The sequence below is a fragment of the Globicephala melas genome, chromosome 17 (assembly GCF_963455315.2).
Source record: "Globicephala melas chromosome 17, mGloMel1.2, whole genome shotgun sequence".
Classification (NCBI taxonomy): domain Eukaryota; kingdom Metazoa; phylum Chordata; class Mammalia; order Artiodactyla; family Delphinidae; genus Globicephala; species Globicephala melas.
The window spans coordinates 26,810,920-26,824,598 of record NC_083330.1 but is presented as its reverse complement, the minus strand read 5'-3'; the positions used below and the strand labels follow the sequence as shown (position 1 = coordinate 26,824,598).

The 13,679-nt window shown below is 39.8% G+C and overlaps 1 protein-coding gene across 4 annotated transcripts in view; it reads right to left on the bottom strand.

The window, feature by feature from the left end:
- Positions 1–12,475, bottom strand: part of RALYL (RALY RNA binding protein like) — an 822,798-nt gene extending 810,323 nt beyond the window's left edge. The window contains exons 1-2 of one of the 4 annotated variants that reach the window (XM_060287608.1): positions 12,135–12,250; positions 11,307–11,405 (exon numbers count right to left, since the gene is read on the bottom strand). The gene's annotated coding sequence lies outside the window, so the exon portion shown is untranslated. Of the gene's footprint in view, positions 1–10,725; positions 10,937–10,976; positions 11,178–11,306; positions 11,406–12,134 lie in introns of those variants that run through there. The other 3 variants (XM_030839201.2, XM_060287610.1, XM_030839203.2) reach the window with 3 other exon arrangements.
- Positions 12,476–13,679: the final 1,204 nt, after the last annotated feature.

Sequence of the window (13,679 nt, the reverse complement as noted above, 5' to 3'; positions counted from 1 at the left end):
CTGTCTATCTACCTGCCAACTGGACATCTGATTTTAAAAAAGGAGTTTGAACTGAACTCCAAAATATATAACAGATACTCTATAATGTTCTTTTAAATATGAGTCATTTATTGCTCTATTTAGAAAGTACTGAACTGCAGTATTCTATATTTTTGGTTTTGATCAGTTATGTTCTTATAACACTCAACTTTGGGTTGCAGTATCATTGCAGAATTTATTTCTGTATTACCTAATAATTCTAATCAAACACAAACAAGATAAACACACACACACACATACTATATATACATATATATGTATATATATATACATATATATACTATATAGACATACTATATATGTGTATATATATATATTTATATATATATATATATATATATATATATATATATATACAGCTTTCATAATGTTCCAAAAGAAAGGACTAAAATCCCATCAGTCACAAAAGAAAAAAAATTCCTTTATGGCATCAGTTGATCATAAACTTCCAAGAATGTCATTGACACTTTTAGCACGTTTCAAAGTTTTCCTTTTCACTTTTTTCCCTGTCATCCCCTTATGAACTTTTAAAAGCTGTTAAAAGTGACCCCTTCAACACTCAGCTTCTCCTCACAACACTTTCAACTTCTCAACATCAGCAGCAACTGCCTCAGTTAGCTGCATGCCTTCCCAAACTCTGAAATGTGTCATCATTTGACTGTGCTCCACTTTCAAAATCTCGAAATACAATATTCTCCTCTGATCAAAACCATCCATCCTTGCACCTCTCTTATCCTATTAAAAACAGTGAACTTACTATTACTTTTCATTTTGACCTTCAGGCTCCCAAATCTTCTCTGTTCTTAGTCGATTCATCTTCTGTAGCTGCCCTTGCCTCCTTCCCCAGCCCAGATTTATGGTCAGTCTGCAATAAAATACCTACTACACCTAGAAAGCCCAGCTCTTTGCTTTACGTTATGCGTGCCTTGCTAATCTCCTAATCAAGGAAAAATCAATTGTTTGTTGACCCATTCAAATTACATGTTGCGTTGCTAGAGAGAGTGATGCAATTGTGTCAGCTAGTGAAAACAAATGGTTAATTTTGCCAACTTCCTCCTTATGGCTGTAGACTCTTTGTATAGACCTCTTGCATATTCTCTGCTAAATTCCTATCCCTATGCTAGTTAATCTCAACCTACCACCTTGAGTTTACCTGAGAAAACTAATCATTAGATGGCAAACTCCCTGCAGGCAGGGTCCTTAACTAGTCTTACTTACCACTGAGTCCCCATCCTCCAGTACAGGGCTGAATAAATAATGAATTTAGTTAACTAACAAACTGATACAATTCCCTTCCTCTTCTAAGATGTGACCAGCCTCTTCTTGTGCTACTACTGATCATACCAACCTTCTTAGAACATTCTGAAACTTGCTCCTGAAAATTACTTTCCTCCCCCAATACCTCTATCTCTTCTTGCTAAGGGAGTTCCATCCTGAAAAAGGTAAATACACATCCATAGATCCTTTATTATGGCTTAAAAATAATCCCTCCTCCAATAATATTACTCCGTGAATAATATTTCATTTCTACAATTAACACTTAACTGAACTTACTTCTTGTCTTCATATCTTCAAAGAGCCCATGTGACCTTAAACATGGACAACTGGATTTCTGCTTGTATTTAACCCTAATATGCACATTTTTTCTCAATGACAACTAACAGACTTTTCAACACTTTTACTGAAAATATTCAAACAAACAGATAATTTGAAAGAATAATACAATAAAATCTGAATAATCACTCCCTGGATTCAAAAATTATTAACAAATGATTTGATTTACAGACACACACTTTACCATGACTTATATGAAATTAGGTTGCAAACATCATGGCATTTATCCCTAACTAATTCAGCATGCATCTCCTAATATCACTTATAACCTAGCCCATGTGCAAATTTTCCCAATTCTACCAAAATTTGATCTTTTTTATAGCCTTTTTAAAAAAACTGAGATCAAATAAAGCTCCAAACACTGCATTTGGTTGTCTTTAGTCTCTTTTAATCTAGAAAAGTCTCCCCACAGTGATAATGTCTTTTGAAGAGACTAGGCCACATGTCTGGTATCTTCATGAAAAATACTAAGCCCTGTGAATTTGTATGATTATTTCCTCATGGTTCAGTTTAACAGCTTCCACTTTCCCTGTATTTTTCTGTAAATTAGAAGTTAAGCCTAAATAGGTTTTAGATTCAGCTTAAAACATTCTGGCAACAATATTTCACAAATGGCTCTGAAGACTTCATACTGCATCCATCAAGAGGCTTATGACCTCAGGCTATTAGTGACACCGGGTTCGATCACTCAGCTCTTTAAGGTAAATGCCAAATGCAATTAAGAAGTAATCCTTGGGCTTCCCTGGTGGTGCAGTGGTTGAGAGTCCGCCTGCCGATTCAGGGGACACAGGTTCATGCCCCGGTCCAGGAAGATCCCACATGTTGTGGAGCGGCTGGGCCTGTGAGCCATGGCCGCTCAGCCTGCGTGTCCAGAGCGTGTGCTCTGCAACGGGATAGGCCACAGCAGTGAAAAAAAAAAAAAAAAAAAAAGTAATCCTTGAGCACAAGGAGAACACGTTATTCCCCAAAATATTTGTAACTAATGGTTTTAGCACCTGTTGATGATTCTTGCTTGAATCATTTATTTCAATGTGAATTACAAACAGCTAATTCTCGCATTTCTTACACTTACATATTTTGTAAAGAAGAGCTGTCCTTCATCAACTAAACAAGAGTTCCTCCTAATAGGAAAGCCAACCATTTATTTCAATTTATATTATTTTCAGAATCGATTTATTAATATTTTTTTTTTATTTAGAGTATCAGGATGGACTCATGGGCTTTATTCAATGTTTTACAGTCTGTTACAGTCACTCTTGTTGGAGGAGGTCACTGAGAGGATGTGACCACTGGTTGACCCTAGAGTAGGATCCAAACAATCAGAGGCTTCCTACCCCCTCTCCTGTCCTTGTGTTAGGCAGGAAGCTAGCCCTGAGCAACAAGAGGTGGTGCGCCCCATAGCCGCCTAATCCTGCCAAACAATCTGCCAACCCGGCCCCAAACATGCCCCCATCAGTACTCCAAAACAGTCAGGGGACCAGAAAGATCCCCCACTGGCCGACTGGAGGGACCTTCCGCACTCTGGCCCATGTACACACCTCACGCTATCATGTCCATAGATAAACTTTGGCGGCCATTAGGTTCATTAAATGTTCATAAATATTCTACGAATACATACATCTGATTATAACAGATTGAATTATGGGAAGGACATGCGCAGCAGAGCCTCTTGTTATATAACCTGCAGCTGTCAATCAAAACTGTCAATCAACAACCTTGCCTTAAAAACTCTATACCCCAGCCCTCCCGGGCCACTGCCTTTCTTGGCCTGGCCTGCCTCTCTCTTGAGGTGTTCTCTCTGTTCTCTCCGTATCTTCAATAAACTCTCTTGCAACAGTTAAGACCTCAAATTCTTCTTTGCGTCCTTACCAACAACCGAGGCCCACGGGAGGAGGGGTCTCCAGACCCTCTTCCACTAACACTTGGAATGCATATTTAGGCACTTCCAGGACTCAGTCTTGAGAAAGTAATGTGTTGTTAAGAACATCTGGACTGGTTACATGACTGAACCCCATCAAGGCTTCTATACAGGGATTCTCCCACTTCACATTTACTAAAGACCTGCATTAGTACCCATTTTCACTAACTGAAAGAAATCCAAAGAGGATTTTCGTTTTATGAATAAAATCAAGAAGCGAAAATAGCATTCATTATTTTGCATCGAGCCTCATAGAGACAGCACACACCAGAGCATTGAGAGTGGCACCGCCAAGTTCCCTTTGCAGGAATTACACTCAGCATCTCAGCAGCAAGCCCCCGTACCTTTAATTGTGTTTGTGAGCATCTGTGCTTTATCCTGATTTATTTTGTGCATCTATTAGCAAGATGTGTCCTAGGGTAATTGCTTCTTCTCTTTACACCACTTCGGCTTACAAAAGGTTTCACGGCAACGCTCCACTTTCAGAGAGTGGGGGAAATCTGAATAAACTTTTAAGATCCTGGTGCGTGGATGCAGAAATCGATTTGCCTTGCAGCCACCTAAGAAAAGCCTTGTACATAAGTTGTCCTGATTATTAAAACTGCCACCTACCAAGTTGGAGTAGTCTGCCTCTTTCTACAGTCTCTCTTTGCCCTCCCTGTACAGGGGCCAGTTTCTAATTTCACCTGACATTGGGAACCAACAACCACTGATATTCAAATTTATCTGAATTTGGCAACTGGGAGGCTCTTCAAGCTAGTTCCTATCTACAGTTACAGTTTACAAATAAGGTTTATACAACCTTATTTGTCTGGGGTCATTTCCTCACTTCCTGGCACAATGAGAGATCCCAGGCTCATCTTATACTTTTTCTGCCCGGACTTAAAATCAGCAAATTCTCCAGAAAGTTTGGTCCCCTTGAGTGGGAAATGGTATTTAGAAACCATAATTTGTGCACTAGATGTGCTCATTGCTGCTGAAGAAACATTGCTTGGAAGTAAGGAGACAGAGTTAGTAAATCTATTTTTAAAATATGTACAGTATATTTTAATATCTGATAGCTTAGCCCCCTTTGCCCTTCTTTTTCTGAGTTACCCTAGCTATTCTTGCTTTTTCTATTTCTTCTATATTTAATTTAAAATCAATTTACCTAGTTCCAGAAAATCTTCTTACTGGTCGTCCTATTTAGTCATGTTACATGCTCAAATGCATGTACACACACACACACACACCCCACATAAGAATGTGACACATACAATCTTGAGAACTGATCTCTTTATGATGCTGTCACACCATATCCAGAATCATGGAATGTTTTTTCACTTATTTAAGTCTAATATGTCTCATTCATTTAGTTTCTTCTTAAAATTAATAGATTTTAATCACAGATTCAAGGACCTTTTTCTCAGATCTCATCTTCCTTCAAGCCTATACAACATCAGCCTTGCTGAACAACACTCCTCTCTCTACACACACACACACACACACACACACACACACACACACTCCTCCCAAGCTTCAGTGGCTATCCTCCTTTTTCTCTTTCTCTGCCTTTAACCAGATCCCTTTACATCCACTCAGAAAAATGCAGGTGTTTCCCAAATGTCTGCCTCCTAAACTTTTAATGTAGGTAATTTTGTAACATCTTTCTCTAGTTTTCAGTGTGCTTTCCAGCTCTAGATCTGAATTTCAATTGCATATTGGACATTTTATCCAGGTTAATATTAGAACTTCATGTTAGTGATATGTCCAAAACTGAACCATTCTCCCACCCCCAACCAAACCAGGCCCTCTTCTAGATATTTTTATTTTCTCCTGTTTTGTTTTATACTCTTGGTTTTCAAGATATCCAGATTCCAAAACTCAAAAGCAGCATTTGATAGTCCCTTCACCTTGGCCTCCAAATTCACTGATTTTATGGACTTGCAGATTGACCATCATCTTTGAAATTCATTGCGTCACGTTCATTCACACTGCCTCTACTATAGTTTATATTTCCTATTCTTTACTGAAAAATATTATTTTTAAGTTCCAAGGAAACTATTTAATAATAAAATCCTTTTTCACACATCTGAAGAGGCAATTAAAAACAGCATCCTAAAATAACATCTTGCAGTTATATGTGTTTTATGTTTTTAACAAACAGATAAAATGAGCTTGAAAAATGTCACATACAAATATGTGTAACAGTGAAATTCTGAGGTGGAGAAGATATTGATAGTGAGATGTTGGTAGACAGAAGAGACACCCATATTTATAGATTTACTGTGTTATGAAAGAATTGGCTGTTCAGTTTTCCTTTACAAAAGAATAACTTTCCACATCACACTGCAAAAGCTTCAAGAGTAGAGACTGCATTTTGTACTAAATATTTATGCAGTGCTTTTCCCACAACCTCATCAAAGCCACCATAGACACAGAACCATCTATTCTGTCCTGACCACAGAGCATGAGTGGCTTCTCACAAATGTCCACGTATTGGGTCTGTTCAGAAAATCCTACGGTCCTGGAGAGCTGTGTGATGGCATGGTCACTTGAAGGCCCTTTCAGCACCAGTAAAGAGTCTCTGTGTAAATGGTGCCATTTTCTGTTATTTCTGGTCACAGCACTCAGTAGTAAAAACTTACCAAAATACAGTCATTTTAAATAATGTACCAAGAATACATATATAGCAGTTGTTTTATGCTAGGTAAAAGGAAACAAACAACATTTCATCTCTACAAATGGAGCATCCCTGTACAGAGGGAGAGACACATGGTGTCAATTCAGACACTCCTATCATTTGTCCCTCTACTACCTATGGAGCCTTGAGCAAATTACATATCTCTCCAAGTTTCAGTTTCCCCAAAAATATAAAAATGATGGTATCACTCATGGAGGGGAAGGACACATCGAAGTGCATGTATCTGACACATCAATAAATGTAGTCTTACTTTTCTTTCCCTCTCTTCTTGATTTAATGAAAAAGTAGCCTTTCCCTACTCCAGCCTGTTAACAATTTCCAAACTGACTCAAAAATATGTTGCTCCAGTTATAATTTAGCATATGCCTACCAAAATGTGTATAAATATTTTCTCTAAATACATGAATTAGGTACAAACGCAATTAATTTCCACCGCTGAAGTTTAAACAAAATATTCAACTACATTATTCTGAGCAAGAAAAAAATATATAGATAGATGGATGAGTCATATGTAATTTTATGAAACATATTGATGCAAGTAAAATCTCTAGTTTTTCTTTAATATGAAGGTGCATATTGAGGCATTCCATTGCATCTTTCAGAAAAGCAGGATAACGTTCCTATGATCTCCGCTAAAATTCTCCTCTCCATTTAGATTTATACACGGCCCAAGAAATAAATCTTGCAGTCCTGACCCCAGCTGCGGAGTCTCCAAGGACAGTCCAGACGACATTTATCCTAAACACTAACTGAAGTTCTCCCACTGCCCTCTCTATGCCTAGGAATGGAAAGAAAAAGGAAATCAACACCTCTATATTTTCCAGAATGCAGTCCCAGAATAACTGCATCATACATAAATTAAAAACCTTTAATTTTATGGGAGAATTAGAAAAGCACAAAATCAATTTTCCACAATGTAAGTTTGCTATTTAACAAGAGTCTAACAAAACAACAAAAAAATTCCCCAATATTTTCTTGAAAATCTAAAAAGCTACAGGAAAAAGCAGAACTACTAAAAGTTGGCAATAGCTGGGTTATATATATGTATTCTACATGTCAAGACTTAAAAATAAAAAGAGGAGTGATGACAGACATTTATGTAAGACTTGCTAAATATGTAATTAGTTTCTGGTACATTCAATAATCAAACTATTACTTAAATTTTATTTAATAATTATTGTTCTCAAAGTCATGATGTAGTAAAAGTAATTGCCCTCATTGTCACTAATGTGAAAGTTTGTTGCCACTGTCAATTACCGAAGTTTATTAAAACGTCACACCGAATTATGAAAATAGGATTTTAAAGGTATTTATGCATGTCACTAGAAGTAGCAAATGATAATAATAATGAAACAATTAGAAAATAATAACAACAACTTCAGACCAGTAAGGAATTTTTTAGATTAATTTTTAATTTCTTTCGGAGCTCCATAAACAACTTGAAGAATACATTTCAACATTACCTCAGTTTTTCATACACAAAATAGAATTTTCTTAATGGCAATATGATAAAAGAAGTGAAGAAAATAGCTGTATTTTTTAAAGTCACAGCTAATCATCATTTAAAAATAAAATTTTGAAAAGTCAGAGAGGAGAATAAATTAATTAAATTGTAAGTAAAATATTTTCAATTTCCTTTTTAGCATGTAAACAATTCTAAATACCCATTTCACTTCTCTTCTGCTTCCAGTGTAGAGTTTTATTCGATTTGATGCACTGTATAATTAGTGCTTACAATATCTGTAAACAGTAAGCAAAGCATTTGCTTTAGTCAAATGCTTTCAAGAATGTAACAGATATAGGAGCTTTTCCACACACTTCTTGCTAGCTGCTTTAAAAAAATGACTGTTTTAGTTAAGAAACAATTATTCACATAGCATGCGATTTTTCTAACTAGGAAAATATAATTTTTTTGTATCTCAAATGTATGTGCATTCTTTTTCTATTCCATTATTTTCACATTCTGATAGCATCATTGTTTTGCACAAATTTGGTAGCTCTTTTAACCACTAGCCTTTCATAAAAATTAGAGAAAATAAACTATCTTTTTTTAAAAAGGCAACATATCTTTTGCAATTGAGTGCCTTTATAAATATGTGTTTGAAACTTTTCCCCCTTATATCTAACACCACCACAGTGTGGCTGCTTGATGCACACTAAGAAAAAAATCAGTGTGCTACTTGCTTGCTTATAATCATGTAAGGATAAAAATAAGAAATAATTAAATGTTTACTTTTAATGATTAAAATTTCTCCATTTAAAAATTCTTGGACAGACCACACACTCAAGACAGAACCCCAGGTAGGGTTTTTTTTTCTCTACAATGTTCAAGACTGGGACAAAAAATGTAAAGTTAATTCAGTAATACAGGATTTTTCAAAATGTCCAAATTTTGGCATCCCCTAGAAAAGTTCTAGCAAATTCAGCAGGTTGTTTAAAATTTGTGACTATTTCTTTGTTGCATTCAGATAATAAAATATTTAAGGTCAGTTAGTGGTCCAGAAGCCAATTTAATCTTATGTGTCTTCTTTCCCTCATCCTCTACCTTCACCCCAAACCCTCTCTCCCAGCGAAACACTTTTTATTTCCTCTCAGTAAGCAGTAAAAAGTAGTTTGCATGATTAAGTTCATCAGAATCAGGGTGGGTTGCTTACTGAATTTAAGAACAATATTATTTTTCCATGAGAAAACAGTAGGCGGTGCTAACTCTAGGATACCACATTCAAAGATTTAAACCAAAACACTCACAGACCAGGTGACCAGTTTTTTAAAGAGTTGTGGAATTCCCAATATAATTCATGGAGGAGGAAATTTCAAAATTTCAATGTAATAGAAATTTAACATAAGTATGTAATATAATGGACAATCAATATTCCATGAAAACCTACTATGACTAAAGGTTCTTAACATGATCTTTATTTACAGAATACTTGCACAACTAAATATCTATTCCCACTTGAAATCCTATGAACATCTTCTTCCACCCCATTATGGTTTTAATCTCATTTGGAAACATCACACAGTACCATCTACATTCTTAAGACACCAATCTTGAGACACAATTACCTCCATCTTAGGGAAGCAAGTGCTCCTCTTAATGAAAATTCTGGTATTATTACTCAAGTTTTTCTTTCTCACTCACTGTCTCTCTCTTCTAAAAGAACTAAATGACTTACAGTGCATACACCCTACAAAGAAATATTATACACATGCATTGTCTTGCATTTTTAAATAAATGAGCATATCTACTTACATACATTATTATGATAAAAATGATTTAAAAAACACAGAATGTTGCAAGGGGCTTTTTAAATGTTTTTGCTGGCCGTTTAAATCATATGAAAAACTGCATTTTAGTAGAGTGCTCACCACAGCAATCAAATCAAAATTTACAGCTGCGTTACATAATATTTGTGTCAAATCTTTGAACTATGCCCTTCAGGATATCAAGTCTGGTGTATACATGCAACAGGACTTTCTAAACAGAGAAAAGCTACCCTGGGTACAAAAGTAACTCACACTGCTACTTCTGAAGACCTCTGAAATGAGAGAGTGCATTGTGAATTTAGAAATATATAGCTTTCTAAATATTGCAATAAATTTTAATCTTCTGCAGATAAATGATCACTTGCACTCCTCTTTCACCACAAAGAGTAAAGAAATACAGGCATAAAACTTCATTCCACCAACTGAGCTTGCAGACTTAAATATTTGCTTGAAAATCCATAGTGTATGTTATTAACATGTTTGTTATGGGCCCTTTTGTATATTGGATTTAGTTTTTATGCCTAGTTTTATAACCTACAAGAAAACTTAATCTGAGAAGTAAAAGTTATTTCACTTGCCTTATATTTATTTTAACAGAATCCAAATTATACAAAGCTTCAGAATCAAATCATTTAAATAATGGCCTCTAGACAACACAAAATTTATTTGGCCAACAAGTTTTCCAGCAGATTCTGTCACTGTGTTAAATACAGAAAAGGCTTTTTATTACCAACTGTGGTACATCTCCAAAAAGTAGTACCAGATTACACTGGAAACATCACAGGACAATCATAAAATACCATAAACTCTATAGAATACATTCAGCACTGAGTACTGTGCAATGCTATCAACACACCGAAATCTATTACCACCATCACCAACCCCTAGTCCTGTCCTGTGGCCGGTTCTCAGGGGAAAAAAAAAAAACCTTTGTCACCACCATGAAGTAGTTAAAAAGAGGGAAAACACATTGTCCCTTTAACACTCAACCTTATGGGTGTAGTCTCATTCATGCAAACTAACAGTTTCGTCCTCAACATTAAACCCAACTGACCATCACAGAAAGTAACTATCTCCCCCCACCCTGGAAGCCTCCAGGCAGTTAAAACCAAAGCAACACAACAGGGAAAGAAAAAGTCCAAAGACAGCACCGCTAAAAAGCCAAACCCTTCGGAACCGGCAAAACAGGCTGGGAAAGACCTACTGCGTTGTTTACTCGATGCAAACAGGAGGCGCGGGAGTTGAGCTTGCGGGGGCCGCTGCCATCCTCAGGGATCTGGAAAGGTCTCGAGCTCCCGGGCCCCGTGGCTAGAAGCCAGCCCCTTCGGAAGATGCCGCCCCTGCCGCTTCTCTCCCCCAGTCTCCCGCGCGCACGTAGGGGCCGCCCCGGCCGGCCCGAGCCGCATCCTCGACCCTCGACCCTCCTGCTCTGCAAGTGGCCCTCGGAGAACTTACAGGGCCCGCCGGCTGCCGCGTCCCCGGCTGGCGACGCCCGGGGCGCACGACGCCGCCCGCTGCGGAGACGACCTGGGCGCAGCCGAGGGAGGGACGGTATTTTGCGCACATCCAAAAACCAGCCCGAAGCCGGGGACTGACTTTGGCTTCCCCTAGCTCCCTGCACGGCTTTCCCCACCCCGGGCTCGGACACTGCCCGGAGCCGCGAGCGCGCACACACGCGCACAAACACACAAAACACACACACGCACATACACACACAGAGATTTCTTTGCCAGGACCAGTGTTGCCATTGCAAACCCGGGAAACGCCTCCAAGGGGACCAAGTACCTGCTCTCTGCGAGCTGCTCAGCTGTTCACTTCATCCTCCGTTGACAAGGAAACCAAACCGCACTTCATTTTTTTTTTTTTTCCAGAAAAAACCTTCCACTGCCATCATTTGAAAATTGATTTACGGGGAGGGGAGGGGGAGGAAGAAAGGATAATATAGATATCAGGATATCTTTCATAAAATTATCTCGGTTTTTTAAAAAAGTCAGATGTTCAAAAGTCATAGTTAATTTAAAGGAGGAAAAAAGTATTCGCTTAAAAATAATCCCAGTAACCAGCTGCAAGAAAAGTTTCATGTTATCAATGGGTATCAAAAACAGGAGGGAAAAAAACGAATTTGTTCTCCCCGGCTTCCAAAAAGGGCACAAAAATAGAAAATTCATGTCTTTGCTCAGTGGTTTGTACCAGTATTGCAAAACCACAAACTTGTAAACACTGCCGTAAAATCCCACCTATACAAAAATCTTATCAGAAAAAGAGTATGCCAAAAAAAAAGAGTTAGAAACATGCTTTTTATTTTTACAAAGGAAAAAAAAATAGGCACCATACTTCACATCGCTTTTTCCTTCAAACCAGTTGCATATCTTGCTGGACTTGGGAGTCGCTCCCAGCGGGCACAGTCGCCGCGGACTCCCAGACACAGCGCCTTGTCTACAGAACCATCGCATGCTAGAAAAACTTGGATTCAGGAAAAGGCTCAAAACCATGCTCCTCCAGCTTTCCCAAATATAAACAGTAATCAAAGAAGTGGGAAAAAAAAAGAAGAAGAAAAAAAAAGGGGGACCAAAAAAAAGAATAGGACAAGAATGCCACTGAGAAGGTACTCACCGAGAGGGAGTAAAATGTTGGAATAAAAATGAGATTTAGGATAAAATACAGTATGGCGGTGGAAGAAGGAATGAAGCGCGTTTTTTTCTCTCAGTCTCTGCCTCAGGCACTGACACGTGACTCGCAGCCAGGCTGACTTGCAGGCAGCCGGGAAGGACCGAGGCTGCGAGAGGGGAAGCCCCACGGAGCCCAACTCCAGCAGACCAGGCGGCGGCGGCGGCGGCGGCGGCGGGGAGCCCGGCGCCTGCGAGCGGCAGCACCAAGGGCGGCAGCAGCTGCAGCTCCCGGCGAGGCTTCCTCCGCTGTGAGCCCAGACGAGCAGGTGCCCCTCACGCTGTGGCTGAGCACACGCACACGCACACGCAAGACAGGCAGGGCGCCGGCGAGAGGGGGAGCCGAGCGGGGCTGGGCTGGAGGCGCGCAGCTGCCGCTGGTACTGCTGCTGTTGCTGCTGCTGCTGCTGAGGCTGCTGCCGCGGTCGCCGCCTCCGATGGGGAGCGCGTGTTCTGGGGGCAGCTCGGGGGATGCTGATCAAACGCCTGGGAAGAAGTGAACAACTTGCTGCTCACCTCAAACTTGTTGTTGCTTGCCACTTCCTTGTGTATTCATCTATTTTTCATCTCAGCGTAGTTACCTGGGGAGAGATCCCATCCCTTTCTCTCCCGAAGTTTCACTATTAAAGCCCTACTGAACTCAGTCATTTTTCCCCCCCCCTGATTTCCAATTTCTCATCCCTCCTAAACTGCCTTGGCCTCTGCCATTCCCTCCCCCTAGACCTGCGCTTCCCCCTCGCGGTTCTCAGAGAACCTGGCTCAGCGCGCTACGGGGGGCGTTGTCACGGGCAAAGCCACCGTCAATCTTTATTGCCAACAGAACCCACAGCATCTCTTTTGCCGTCGTCAGACAGGAATGTTCGCAGTTTGAAAGACAAAACAAAACCTCTCATTTAGGCAACCTGGTCCGGGGTTTCTTTCTTCAGGTTTCAAAGCGATGGGCGGGGGTGGGGGGGGTTCGTTAATTTATTCATTCTTGGACCAGGCATTGTTTGTTTTGTCTGCGTGTGCGCGCGTGCTTCCAAGCTCCTCTGGAAGGTCCCTGATCCATGGCAAGAGGCTCCTGCCAGACTGTTCCCCAAGTTGTGGGCTGGGGCTGGAAGTCAAAGGAGAGGTGCCAGGGAAACAAGTGAGTCCATTGTGTAAGTGCTCCCTGGGAGAGAGTGAGCACTTGGCGGTCGAGAGGGGGAGACGTGCACCGGGAGTGAGGCGGCGGCGCAGCCCGCGAGAGCCCAGGTGGCTGAGCTGTGGATTGTGAAGGTGAGGGTGAGAGAAGGATTACTCCACCTAGCATCTGGTTAGGATGCCTATCGCTTGAACAAAGATTCCATCGCTGGATGCAGTGGGATTCTTCTATTGCTTCCTGTTAAAGAATCAGTTTTCTGGGAGCTTGAACACATCTATTTTTCTTCATTTTTGTGCAATACTAATATCAGGACGGTTTCCCTGTGCTGCTTTGAATCTGGGTTGTGTGGAATTAATTAGCATCGCT